At 43.8% G+C, this 14,218-nt stretch overlaps 1 protein-coding gene across 5 annotated transcripts in view; it reads left to right on the top strand.

Annotated features, from left to right (window-relative positions):
* Window positions 1-454: 454 nt before the first annotated feature.
* The window catches only part of LOC102075142 (fatty acyl-CoA reductase 1), a 131,319-nt gene continuing 117,555 nt past the window's right edge, over window positions 455-14,218 (top strand). Inside the window, exon 1 of one of the 5 annotated variants that reach the window (XM_074539266.1) lies at window positions 455-699. The gene's annotated coding sequence lies outside the window, so the exon portion shown is untranslated. Of the gene's footprint in view, window positions 708-775; window positions 1,152-1,291; window positions 1,397-1,532; window positions 1,703-14,218 lie in introns of those variants that run through there. The other 4 variants (XM_074539267.1, XM_014270903.2, XM_074539265.1 and 1 more) reach the window with 4 other exon arrangements.

The following is a 14,218-nucleotide window of genomic DNA, read 5'->3' as shown; positions in this document are numbered from 1 at the left end:
ACTCGTCAGTGAACAGCTTACCCAACTCTCCTGGGCTGGCCTTTTCCCAGTACTAATAAATGGAAGGAAATAATGAAATAAACACAACCTTGTAAAATTAATTAATGCTCATACATGCTGCAAGTGCAATAAGAGACTATAAAAATGTCTCATCTTGCTGATTCTGATGCTGAGTTGAAAAGATCGGAGGGTGTACCTTCTATTGCCAAAGAGAGAAAGTGAATATTGGTGTTAAAAGCAGGTATTCTAGGCTGAATAGGTATGCTGCAAATCTCGGTTTTTCCCTAACGCTTATAAGACAATTTGCGTAATTAACTTAATATGCCTATTTTATAACTCTGTTTCTGTGCATTCTTCCTGACCATTTTAATCGCAGCCGTAAATTCTGCTGTAAGCTGAACAGGGTAAGGAGCTGTAATAACCTTGGAGGGCGCCCGAAGGACCACTCGCCCTGCCCCTTCACCACGGATTTAGGAGCTTTTGGGGCTCCCCCACCCTCGCCTGGATCCTTGCGGGGCTCCAGCGTAACCCGACCACGCTTCCCGCATTCCCGGCCGCCGGCTCACGCCGGCGCAGGCGGAGCGGGGAAGGACGAGGGTGGGGAAGGGGCTCTGGGAGGCGCCGAGGAGCAGCCGCCACCGCCGCCACTCGCTCCGGCCCCAGCGAGCCCGGACGCGGCGGAGGAGTCCCGGCAGCACGGTAAGGAGGTGAGCCCTTCGGAAGGAAGAAGGGAAGGGGGAGAGGGAGCTTTTTCTCGCCTGCCTTGCTGGTTCCTGCAGGGTTGGCGCGGCAGTCCGCACCCCCTGCGGCACGGCCGCGGCGGGGAGCGGCCGGGCCGCCGAACACGCCTGTGCCCCACAGCTGAGGGGCGACGCCGGCAGCGGCCGTGGAGGAAGGGGCGGCCTGAGGCGGGTGTTCACGGGCACACGCGGAGCCACGCGCTGCCGGGGGGGGCCCGCTCTCCCGCCCTGGCGGTGCCTGGCGGCTTCTGCTGCAGGGCCCACGGCGCTGAGCCAGCCGGCCCCAGTCCGCACCCCGGGCGGGCGCGCATCCTCCCCCGGTCCGGCTCGGCGCAGCGGGGCAGGCGCTGCTCCTGCCTGCCTCCCTCCCCCGGCCGGATACATACTGTCACACCCGGAGCGCCACGAGAGGTTTGTTAATTTTATTTGGGTAGGTTTTATTTGCTTTTGGTTTTTGTTTCTTTTTTGGTGGATTTTTGCCTTTTTTTTTTTGTTGTTTCATTGTTTTTTTGTTTTATTTGTTTTTGTTTTTTTTTTTTCTTGATTGATTTTTCTCTTTTCCTCCGCCTCTTCTTTGCCGGGAGTTGCCTGCATGCTGGGGGGGTAGCGATTTGGAAACAGGAATTGGAAAAAGGGTCGGAAAAGCGGCAATTAAGGTAACAACCCGCTGGGGCATGGCGGAGGGAAGAAAAGAAAAAAAACCCCAGAATACCCAAGAAGGTAGAAGATGGTGTGGGGGCGAGGGAGAGGAGGAGGCGACGCTGGAGAGGGAGGATGCCCGGGAGGCGGCGGGGCCGGGCCGGCTGCAGCGGCTGCCGCGGGGCCGGGAGGCTCCGGCGGGGTCGTGCTGGGCGGATACCGCGGCTGGGGAGCCGGGAGCGGCGGGGTCGAGCCCCTGGCACTGGGCGGTACCCCGGGGACGACGGCGGGCCCAGCCCCGCTGGTGCTTCGGTTCTTCCTTGGTGAGTTGATGCCGAGGTGAGACTCTGTGAATGAGGAGAGGATGTGGCGGAACGGTTCCCGCCCTACCTCGCCGCAGGGTTGGCTGCCTGTGAGGAGAAATCGTCAGTGCCATACGGTTCAAAATAAAGAAAGATCTAATCTAATTTTTGGGGGAGGGTTGCCTTTTTGTTTTCCTGCTCTTAGGCCCATACGTTGTTTCTGGCTTTTCTTTTTCAATAGAAGTGTGGTGTTAGATAGCGATGGAGTTTTATTCATATGAGGAAAGAGCCTTACTCAGAGCCTTAGTGATGTTTTCTGTCTCTTGACTGGGAAATGACTGGATATCCCTGCTGCCCCCTTCCCGCAGGGCACCACAAACATAAATTTTGGTACAGGATCCTGTGAGGATATCTGCGGTTCTCTGGGAACTAGAGATATGTGACCTTGTCTTGTCTTATACAGTCCTTTACAATGATGTTACTCAGAACAATTTGTTTTTTCGTGTTTGCCTTGGAGCCTTTTAAGGGCACAGCTAGAGAAACAAATAACTAATGACAGACCATTATCTTGTTGGGGGGGAACTAGAAAAACTAAATGGGAGTTCATCCAGAAATATTGCACTATAAATTCAGTCAAAAGGCTCGTTTTGCATCTTTATTTAGACTGAAAGTTTGCTATCTCTGAAGGTCATTTTTAGGCTAGAAAAATGTGTTCCAACATCCATATCAGCTCTAATCCTGGTTCACTTGAATTTGTATTAAAACAAGTGCACGGTTGAACTATTAGATGATCCCAAAAACATAACAAAATGCAAGGCCTTTCAGAAACTTTTAATACCAAAGCTCACATTGTTTTGGCTTGTTAGTTTAGAGTGTAACTTTCTGTGCATGCTGACATTCTGGTAATCTTCATCCCCCCACTTGTTAAGAAGCTGATGGCACAGAGATCTGCTACTGGAGTTTATTTTGATTTGCACTGCTGTGTCAAAAGCATCATAGTTTCCTGCTTAGCTGTAATGTTCTTGACTAGAAAAATCCAAGTTCTGTTTATTGCTGAGTTAGGGACTCGTCTTCTCTTGGAAGGAACTACATAGTTTAAAAATTGATAGTTGCTTTAGTGAAGTTGTAAAATGCCTGTTGCAATGTAGTGCTTTAACCGCTAGATCTATTGTATTGTTCTGACAACTAGTTTCTGCATAACTATAGTGTTTTAAAACATTTCTTTTGTGTTTTGGGGTGTTTTTCTAAGTTAAAGTCACCATAAATTTCAGCACATGGGTGATGAGAACTGGGGATGAGAAAATTGAGGGGAGTGGGGATGCATTCACTCAAAGGTATCTGAATTAAACATGAAGGAATAGCAGATTTACACCAGCCTTCTACTATATTTGGAGTATGTTTGAGGATGGATCTGATATTGTAACAAAGCTGCAAATCTTCAGTTCTTCCAATTCAGGATTTCAGTTTAATTCCTGTCAAGGCTTGTTTAAATTAGTGGTGGGGAAATGTAGTTTTAAAACATCTTGAAGACCATTTGAGAAAAGACTGAGTAAATAGGACCCAAAGCATGTCAGCTGGGAAAAATATATCTAGAGATCAGCTACTAGGAAAGTAATAGGAAATGGCCTGTTAACAGAAGCACAAGGTTTGTTACAGGAAGCAGCTTTGACTGATAAGCTTCTTGTAGCTTCCCCAAAGTCAGTTCAGGTCTGACAAACCTGAATCTTGGGGAAGTGCATGACTTGGGAAGATGTGGGAGGGCTGGCAGGGAGAGAAACATGGATGATGACAGGGCAGAAGGATTGTATCAGGGACTGTTGGCAGTTTGACCAAAGGCACAGAAACTGTCATTTGGCTGCAAGGTGCAGTGGAGAACACAAACAGGTGGTCATTGCCTTCAGAAATCTTTTGGATACTGATGATTTTGAGTCCTGTGGCAGAGTGTAGATCCTTGCTCCAGAGGAGCAGCCTGCATAATTAGACTGTCATTGGAAAAAAGCTTTCCCCCCAGTACATTTCACATAGAAAGCTCCTAGTTCTGAAGATATGTTTTTTGGTTTTGCTATGTTTGGAAGAAAATATTGGGAATAACAGCTGCAGGGGATAATATTAGCATTGTCCTATAATAATTTTTCATAGTCCTTTAATTGTTTTGCATTATCACTAAGAAAAATTATAGCGTTGTTTCCCTAAGGGTTGAATCCACAAAGGAGGCTTAAGAAATGGAAGTCTGAATACTATCCAGCGAGATTAAAATTATCTAAATTATTAGCAGTGGGGTCATGGAAAGAGTCAGACATCACCAGATGTGTCTGGAAATAAGGATAATCCGAAAGTCGTTGACTTCCCTGGCTCAGGCAGCTATTTCACAAAGGCAGTCCTCGTTTGAGAGCTCTTCACCTGGCCTGTGTGGAGCTGCGCTGGCAACTCCCCAAAACATTGCACCCTAAAAACATTGCTCCTGCCTGACTAGGGGGTCTGCCTGCCTGGGAGGTCTGCCTGCCTGCCTCGCCTCTGGCTACTCATTCCCGACCTCCTGCTTGGGATGGGACTATTACTTCTGGCCAAATGCAGATCTGCTCTTTTTGTTGCTCTTGGCCTGGTTTTGAGTTGGATGAGTTCCTGGGTGTGACTCAATGCCTCACTAAAACACTGTGAGGAATCAGTGGAGATTGTGCGCTTGGGGGAAGAGCCCGCTGCTCCTTGCAGCAGGGGATATTCGCCATCACGAGTTTGCTTGGTGCTGTACTGGTGCTTCTGCATGGCCTCTGGATTTAATTTGACTCCTATCTGGCCAGTCTGGAGAGGGAGGAGAGGTGCGTGCCTGTCTCCAGTCACTTGTGTAGACATACCCTTCAAGGGTCTGATGACCAGAGTCAAAGAGGAAACGATGTCCTTCAAGACAAGACTACAGTAGATGCTTTTTCTTTTATTACAGTTCTTTTCCATTCTGTTTTTGAATGGTAAGCCTATGTTTCCCGTTTTTAATGCCAAGTGAGGCAGACGTTTTGTCTGTGGTATTTTTTGTATTTTTTTAAAATTCTTATTTTCATAGTGCTTTAAGGCTTTCTTTAGCTGTCTTTGAGTGACGTGTAGTGTTAAAATTACAGCAAACTAGATATTTACGTAGTGAAATAATAATAGTAGGTATGTAATTAATGTTCTGTTGATAATTACTAAAAACTGGAAACCCTTTCTACCTCAAATCTGTGACTATATTTGTTGTTAAAGCATGAGGCATATTGAAGGTTTGGCAAAAATACCTGTAATGCAGTTATAACTGTGTTCTGTTCTAAGCTAATATTAGCTGTGTTTTGCAGGAGTTGCTTGAATCTGTTTCTCTTTGTGTGTACCCCTGCTTAGGGAGTTTCAAGTGGCTGGAAATCGCATGGGGTTCTGTTCTTCCACTCATGCTCACAGGAAGAGGTATCTTGTGCCTCAAAAATATGCTGTTGTGTTTGACTCCAAAGTTTTCTCCTTCCCAATTGATTTTTCACCTTCCACAATGTAATTGTGGTGCAACTGTGCCCATAAAATATGATTATAATAGGTTTTCCTTATACTTCATTTAATTTTTAACCCTCTATACCAATATCCATCTTCCATATCTGATTTGAGTAGCAGGTGGTTCTCTTGTGGGGTTAACAGAAAAAATATAAAACTTGATGACTGATTGATGCATTCAAGAATGGCAAGACTGGTCACAAACCTGGATGCTTACAATATAATTTCTAAAGCCATCTTTTGGCCATGCCTTTGTCCAAGCCCAGATCCATGTTTTATTGTGTCCCAAGGTAAGAAGCAATTTTACCTTGGGGTGCTGTCTGTAAACAAATACAAAGTTTGGATTCCAGTTTTGAATGGCTTGTGTTTACCTTTGTAGCAGACTCAGTTTTCAGTGATGTTCTGCAGTGCTGTATAAAATTGGGATTGGCTGGACTGACAGCTTCTTTTTTTGGTTCGTTTGTTTGTTTTCTGTTTTACATTCCTGAAAGAAGCCATAACTGTAATTGTTTGAAGGAAAGAAAGGTTCCCTGATTTAGTATAAAGAAGGGGGATTTTTTTTGCAGTAGATGGTTCAAAAAGGTCTTTTCTTATTTTGGGGCTGCAAAATATAATTGCACTATTGTGTTACCGCCCTCTCTAGAATATTCCTTCAGAATGGAAATGTTAATTGACTGCAATTTTGTAAACAGTGGGATCGATAAACAACAAGAAAAAGGTTCTTACAAAGCTATGCAGTTGTATTGTTTTAAGAAATGTAAAGCAAGAATAAGTCTTATGTTGATGTTGAGCCGATAACTCCTCTTTCTGAGGAAAATCTGAAAAATGGATATGCTGTGTAGGAAATGTACCAGGCCTTTCAGGAGTGTAGTTCCTACCCTAGACTTTAGTAAATGCAAAAAGAGAGATTCTTTATTTACTCACAAAATATGTGGGCATTAATAGAGCAGAGCAGTGTTCTGAAATGTTCTTTGGAATGAGTGTAATCTGGAGTTAATGGCTGAGATGGTTACAGGCGGTTTTGATAGTAGCCAGAGGTGGCACCATGTAATGATTCATTGGCAGAATAAGAAATGGTCTGAGTCATGATTTTAGGTGTGATAAGGTGTTTAGCGGTGAGAGCTCAGAGGAGAGTTACAGTTGACTGGAGTTGGTGCTGTGCTCCAGCTGAGGCAGTGTGCCCAAAATGACACCATGACACTCATGCTGTCTCTTTGTCTTTAGCGGGTTCTTGTTCCCTGAGCGTAAATAGCAGTAACTTGGAGAAGGTTGCACCTGTAGCAACATTGCTCTGGCCAAACACATGACGCTCATTGGAAATATATTTTTCTGTCACTGCTATTATTTACACATGAAATAATGGGGTTTTGCCCCTTTTTTCTCTTTTGAGGTGTAATGTGAATAGCTGTGCTTCCGTGAGGTTTGCTCCCATTGCCATATCACTCTGTGATGTGAAGACATTCACCATTTCTCTGGCTGTGTGGGGCTGCAGCATCTAAGATGCCTTCTTCATCACTAGGGCCTTCAGAAACAGGTTCTGGTGCTTTAAGCAGGGCTCTGGTCTGTGGGTGGGGGTTCAGCACTGGAGCGTGCTCTCTTAGGTACCATCGTCTGGCATGGTCAGAAGCAAAATGGTCATGGTCTGTGGTGAGTGACTGCCAAACCCAGGAGCTCTGCCCACTCTGGTCCTGGCTGGGACCAGTAAACACGGGGATGAATTTGTGTCTCTTGTCAGGTGGGCACCCGGCTGCTTGGCCTAGAGCAGCGGCTTGTGTTTAGCTGAGCTTCTGCAGAGAGGCAAAAGCAGTTTGGAGGTAGGATGAAGAGCAGGAGTGAATTTTGCTTGTCCTTTCCTGCCTTTGTGGCAACCAGCAAGATCAGCTGCTTGTTTTCTGGAGAAAGAAAAGGAAAGGAACCACTTCTTCTGCCAGTACCCTATGGAGCTTCTGAGATGGTGGAGCCAGGGTCTGCTGCAAATCCTTTCAAAACCACCTGCTTTTACCGTCTTGTCTCTACTTATTGACTAACATGTGGTCTTATTGGGCATCAGTTTTAAAAATCTTTCTCTGTAAGGACAGAAATGGATAGGTTTCTTCTCCAGTCCCATGCTTGAGCTGTGGGTATATAATGGAGGAGTATCAGAAGTGCTCTGTTGTGAGGGAGAGTGTAGGGGGGAAGAGAGATAAAAGGAGTTGCCTCCCTGACCTAAAGCACTTTCTGATGCAGTACATGCTCACAGAGCTCTTTTATTTTTGGTATCTGTTGGTCTGAAATGCATGGCATGACTGTTTAAACCTAATTTTGAGGGTGAAATTTTGTTCCAGAAGGAGCCCTTAGCAAAACTATTGCAAATACTGACATCAGCTTATTCATTGCTTCTGGCTTTAAGTCAAGGAGAACATCACAGTCCAGGACTGCTTCTAGATTGCCCTTGGCTGTTGAAGTAAATGTCATTGCTGTAAAGGACTCAACTCCTTTGTTGGACAAAAAATTTTTGAAGAGCCTAAGGCTGTTGCTTTCCAGGCCATTTGTAAGACATCCAAACTTGTATGAAATGTATTCACATTTCTAAATTGAATGTGACAGACAGAATTACACCCTTAGTTAACCCTCACCTTGTATAACTGCATCCTTGCTGCTCTGCTTACCACCCTGCAAACTGCAAAGAAACAACCTGCTTGCTTTTGTGATAAAAGATCTGTTTATGCAGCCTTGGAGCTCTGGTATACAGTGTGTGCAGTAGATTCTTCCTTTATTCCTGTGAGAGCAGCTGGAACTTCTCAGCCTAGCTCTTTACATCCCCTGTGATCATTTCTCCAGTAATGTCCATTATGCTTTGATGTGATTCTGCTTCTACTTCCCTGTGGAGCCCTGTTGCAGGAAGAAGTGAAATCCCAGGTCAAAATATTACAGACATTGAATGACACCGGTTTCTAACAGTGACTTCCTTGGGGCCCTCATTGCTGCTATCTTCATTAGACACTCCAGAGCAGTACATTTCTAGTACGTAACAAAATGTCAGTGATCCCCTCTGCATTTCTTTGTGCCTTTCTTTGAATCTGAAATAAAGTTGATGACACTTTCAGAGATGAGAGGGCAAGGAGCCCAGGAGGTACCAGGGTGTTTATGCCATGCTCTGTTGTGTGTAGCAAAATAACCATCGAATCTTGCACCTAGAGGAAGTATTCAGACGTGCCAGTTCAGTGGAAAAGCTTTGTGCTTCTGCAGATAACCAGTAACATTTGCCATAACAGTGTCTAGCTATGATTTTAATTTTTCTTTATTCTTACATTTATGTTCAGTGGGTATTGCCTTGGCCTGTGCATCCTCAAAGCAGCCAGTGGGTTTCTGCTGTACTTGAATTTAGGATTTCAGGGTACCCTAAACAACACAGTGATTTGATAGGAAATGTTGGATCCTTGATTCATTTCTCAGTTAATATTTTCTCATTTCCCATTTCCTAATATCTGTGTCCTTTCCCAGGCATTTTGGTTTGTTCCTTCACCTAGTTCTGCTGCCACTTCACTAAGCTGAGAGAGCTCAGGCTGTGACCACAGAGCCTCGTTTCCTGCCGGAGGTGTATCCCTTCACCTTTGCTTTGGCCTACTCCTGACCCCTCATTCCTATGTAGTGTCAGGCAGACTGCTAGCTGTGTATTAATCTCTTTGACTAAGAGTAGAATGGCACTCATCTCCACCATGTTCTAAAGCTGTGTGTATTCACTCTAAAAGTAGTGCCTTACAGCCACCTGTCTCAAATTTGGCAATTGTGCTGTTTGCTATGGGGTCCAAATCAGCTGATTTATGGAGAAGTATCAGTTCCTGGTACTGGAATGTTTCATAAATGTGGCCCCAGGTGTTTCAGCCCAGCACTTTTTTTCTGCTGGATGTTTGTATTGGCCCATATACAGCTGAGATTGTGTTTCTGCCATTGGGAGCATTGAATTTTCCACCAAGGGGAAAGCCTATTGCTTTGGCTGGGTGCGGGTTTTTCAAGAACTGACTTTTCAAGGCATTGCTTGCAGCTGATAAACTTGTCCACAAAGAATTCCCAGCAAGCACATCAGGGAGAAGGTGGAACTGTGTGCTTCCAAGATGATGTGATGACACCCCACCCATATTTTAAAGATGAGATCTCTGGACTCTGCCAACATAGTAATGCTGTTGAACCAACCGCATATGCAAAACTTAACTGTCATCTGACAGCAGGTCAATCACAGCCTACAGAGGCATTAGTTCCTCATACTATTTCACTTGGACAGGGGATGTGTCTCAGGTTCCTCTTGGAAACTTTTGCCTGTCAGTGCTATATTTACAGCAGCATGGGTTTTCAAGTAATCAATATTTGTGTTTTAATAGTCACCCCTCTGCTGGCGAATCATCAGCAGGCTGAAGTTGCATTAATACTGAACACATTTGTCACGTTTCTGGAAGGTCAGAATTCCCCCAGCCCAGGATGCTGATGTCAGCAGGAGGACAGGTTGGTTTGGTCTTGACATTCAATATAATTTATAATTTCCAGTCTTAAAGGCTATATGTTGGCACATCTAGCTCTTGGTATTTAACGTTAAAAATTAGATAAGCACATTAAAAAAAAGAAAAAATAATACACAATGCCAGAGATTCCATTGCTGACCATAGATTGCAGCCTTGAAGATGGGGAAGTTCTTGCCTTCTGAAGTGACATAATCTTTGTTTATCAAAACCCAGTTTCTCTGCTTGTCACTAACATTTAATTTCCTTGGCAGCTTAGGTAAGTCTTGTTCTGACAGATGAAGTGAGGTGATCTGGGGCCCTTCATAGGAACTTGTTTCTGATCTGAGGTTCATGTGTTCAAAATGTTAAAACAGTCACAGTCTTTCATTAAATGACAGGATGCTTTCAAAGAGAGTATCTCTCTTAGTTTCTGTATACACCTACACTGAGTGTGACTAATATGATTGTGACTGTGACCCCTTAAATAACAAATGGAACTCTAGAAGTAGGTCTCATAGCGTTCCTAGATACAGAGCAGTGAACTTGTACTTTGTCTCCTGGGTAAGAAGAGTAAGCTAAATTTATTACATCTGATTGTTGAAATTAATTAAGACAGTAGCATTTGGTTTTGTGAAATGTATGCAAGTCCTCATATGGATTTTTACTCTAAACATATAATTTTCAGTGTGTTGACTATATTATCACTCTAGACTAGAATTGGCAGCATTTGGTGCTTGGCTTCATGCAGCTCTGTACTGTACAGTACCTAGTACTACTGACTCATTTATAAAATAAAATAGGCACTTCCTTGCTCTTATTTTTTCTTTTTTTTCTGTCTTTTAGACTTCAAAAATCCTACCTGCTATGTGCAACCTTATGTTCTTTCCATGCAAAGTGTAGTGCCCAAAATATCCTGTCAAAGATGCTTTTTATCTAAAGTGCTTGTAATTGCTAGCAGCAGCTTCTTTTGAATCATTTACAGATTTTCACTGGAGTGTCCCGTAAGTAGATGGGTTTTTACTCTTTACAGTGCTGTGCAAAAATCTTAGCAAACAAGAAAGTTCCACTTGCACTAATAGAGGTATTGAATCTATTTGATAATTGCTTTGAAAGTTCAGGAAGATGAAGGCTGGGAAAATACAGGAAGGATAATTAATTCCATGATGAAAAGGTCATATTTCATTGCCTTAGCTTTTTAAAATGCCACGTTTTTCATACTTTATGGAAATTTACCTTCATTCCTTTAAAGCGCAAATTCTGATCTGAGTGCAGTCTTAGGATAAAATGTATCAATTTTCTCTTTTTGCTGTCCTCCTATTCATAAGTTGTAAGCCTGCAGCTGTAGAACTCTTTTTTTGTTTGTGGGTGTTTTTTTGTTTGTGTTTTTTTTTGTTGTTTTTGAGGTTTTTTAGTTTTGGGGTTTTTTGGAGTGTTTCTTCATTGATTACATAACTTCTTTGATGCAAATAAATAGCTGGTGTATTGTTAGCAGGGGAACATACCTTCGGATGTTTTAGCATAAACATGAAAGTTCTACTAGTATTTCTCCACCAGGACTGCCAGAACTGTATACTACAAGAACAGGGTGTGCTGGGCCACAGGTAGTGCGGTCTCTATCCTCTTGAGAATGTTTTCTGCCAGAAAACATTGATTTTAGTGATCCTACTAAGTTTGCACTTAGTGTTTACTCGCACACTCATTGGAGATGTGCATTTTCTTTGTGAGAGTGTGGCATTAGTACTGGAAAGCAAAGGGAACATGGCAAAGCACACGAGTGATAATAAGTGGTACAGAGTATGTGAAAATTAGGTAAACGTGGTAGATTTGAAATCAGATACAGAGGTCTGCTAGCATGACATAGGCTGAATGAAGAGGAGCAAGGCAGTCTTTTGCACTTGTTTCCCACTTCACTGTTAGAAAGAACATGAGATTAACTCTGCTTTACCATGTGTGACACATCTGCAGTGCTGTGTCCAGCTCTGGGCTCCTCAGCACAGCAGAGACATGGAGCTCCTGGATTGGGGCCAGTGGAGGCTCCAGAGGTGATTTAGGGCCTGGAGCATCTGTGCCAGGGAAAGGCTGAGGGAGCTGGGGCTGTCCAGCCTGGAGAGGAGCCCCAGCTGAGAGGGGCCCTCAGCCCTGGGTGTCCCTGTGTGCAGGGAGGGCTCCGAGTATTTGATGAACCTGAATGCCTTTTGTGAATAAATGACCAAATATGTAGATGTGGGCATATTGGTGGGTAAATTCTTTGCTGTGAGGATGGTGAGTCACTGGCACAGGTTGCCCAGGGAAGTTGTGAATGCCCAGTCCAGGGATGGAACTTTTAGCAACCTGGTCTAGTGGAAGGTGTCTCTGCACATGGCGGGGGAGTGGGAACTGGCTGGTCTTTAGGGCCTTCCAACCCAAACCATCCTGTGACTCTCTGACTCCAGTTTTTGTTACCATCTCTCACTGAGGAAGTATATGGATTGTTAGATTAATTGAAAATTGTGTGGATATTGGAGTTCAAAGTGTAGTCTTCCATGGCTCAGTGTCTCACTGAAGGCAAATAACAAGTGGCCTGTGACGGATTGGGCCAGTTATGTCACCTCTCTGTTAATTGCTTAGATGGTGGGATGGAATGCACCCAGAGAAAAGTTACAGATCACGTTAAATTCGCATGAGAGAGAGTTTAGTGCATGAAGTGGTAGAAAAACAATTCAGCTGGGTCTTAGGAAGCCTAAGATTTGGCTAACAGAAAGCTCTTGAAGTGCAGATCAACTCCTTGCAGCAACGTAACCTGGGAGGCAGCTGGCTGAAGAGAACATTTGTGGGAATGCTATGGGATGTAATGATTGCTGCCAAGTCGGAAATGAACTAGTGGTGCATTTTCATTGCAAATAAGGCAGACAGCATGGTGGTCTCCATGACCAGTAGATCTGGGGAAGTAATTGTCCTTGTCAGCATTGCTGAGTACTCTGGTTCTTCAGTCAGTTCTGAGGTTCCTCAAATGCAAAGCACGATGTTTAGAAATGGAGAGAGGATTACCAAGGTGATTCTGAGCCATGGGAACCATAGGTAATGAGGAGAGATTAGGGTCCTTGGGCTGTTTCACTTTGCCCAAAAGAAGAGGCCATCTTATAGAAGCCTGTAGCTTCTTAAAGGGAAGTTCTAATTACTATGGAAATGAACTCTTGTTTGGGGCAGATCGTTAAAACAAGGAACAGCTGTCACAAATTGCAGCTCAGGCTGACCATTAGGAGAAGTTCAGAATTCAGACTGATCATTAGGAAAACGTTTTTCACCACTGAGTAGCACAAGAGTTTTAACATGCCACCCAGAGAGGAGGTGGAGTCTTTCCTTGGGTGTTTTTGAGACTCAGTTGGACCAGGCTGTGGCAGACCTCATCTAGTACTGATGAGAGTCCTTCTCGAAGTGGAGAATCTGATCAGCAAATCTTTGTGAATAAATGACCAAAAAAGAATTGCACTGAGTTTTTTTGTGTTTTTCTGTGATTCTGCCCAGGACATCAGGAATGAGCAATACAGAAGAAGAATTTTGTACAGCTGTGACATTCCTGTGTCCACGAGGGTGAATCTGAAATGGTGGACGGTGGAAATCCTTCTATAAAGATTTCCTCCTTACTGTCAGCTTGAAATATATCCATGTACTAGGAGTCCTTAGCTCTCTGTGAAATGTATGTTTATATTGCCCAGCCATTTTCAGATTTTGTGCTCTTTTGACACACGCTGGGAATAAACACCCAATGTTCACATGACCATTAGAAGCCAGGTAATTTGTATTTCATCAGAATTACTTAATTTGAATTACTTATTGAACATTATGTGTACTGTAGTTATTGCTTCTCTCTTTGTAGGTGTTCTAGAAACTGTTGAAATGTATAGAAATCTGTTTTTGAAACTTAGTTTATCAAAAGTAAGAGAGAAAGAGATGTGAGAAAATCAGCTGTCAGAATCATAATAGATCTGTTTTCACAAATGGGTGTTGATGATTGTTTTCAGTTGAGTTGATCCTTGTTTTAAATCTGACTGTGATTGATTGCGAATGCTGCAAGATTTAATTGAAGAGGCCAGCTCATGGAAAGGTGAAAAAGTAGTCAGTTAAAAGCCAGGATAATTGGGAGCATGATTTTATCGGTAATTCAGGGTAGGAGCAGAAGACAGACGGAATGGGGTCAACCTTTGACAAGCTAGAAAGAAACACCCAAAGCCCTGATTCCCCAAACCCACAGGCCAAGTCCTATTGCCAGAAACCCGTGGGTGGGAATTCCCTCCCTTGAGGCTGGCCAGGAAAAGGTGTTGCAATGGTATGTTGGTCATCCTTCATGTTTTATCTGACTCTCAGATAAACACTGATTCCAGCTGCATCAGGGGTAGGAGCATACAAATGTGCCTGTATTCGCTTCAGGGCTGATTCCAGTTCCAAACCAGTTTTTTTTTTCTTTCTCTTGCTGCCTGAGCCAAGAGACCCTGCAGACCTAGGTCAAGCCAGTTTAAGGAGGACTGGATCTCATTTAGGCTGCTTGGAATTATGTAGAGAACAGGGGGAAAGCATCCAG

Source organism: Zonotrichia albicollis, chromosome 4 (assembly GCF_047830755.1).
Source record: "Zonotrichia albicollis isolate bZonAlb1 chromosome 4, bZonAlb1.hap1, whole genome shotgun sequence".
Lineage (NCBI taxonomy): Eukaryota > Metazoa > Chordata > Aves > Passeriformes > Passerellidae > Zonotrichia > Zonotrichia albicollis.
Note: the sequence above shows the minus strand (reverse complement) of the source record. Positions and strands in the feature narration are given on the sequence as shown.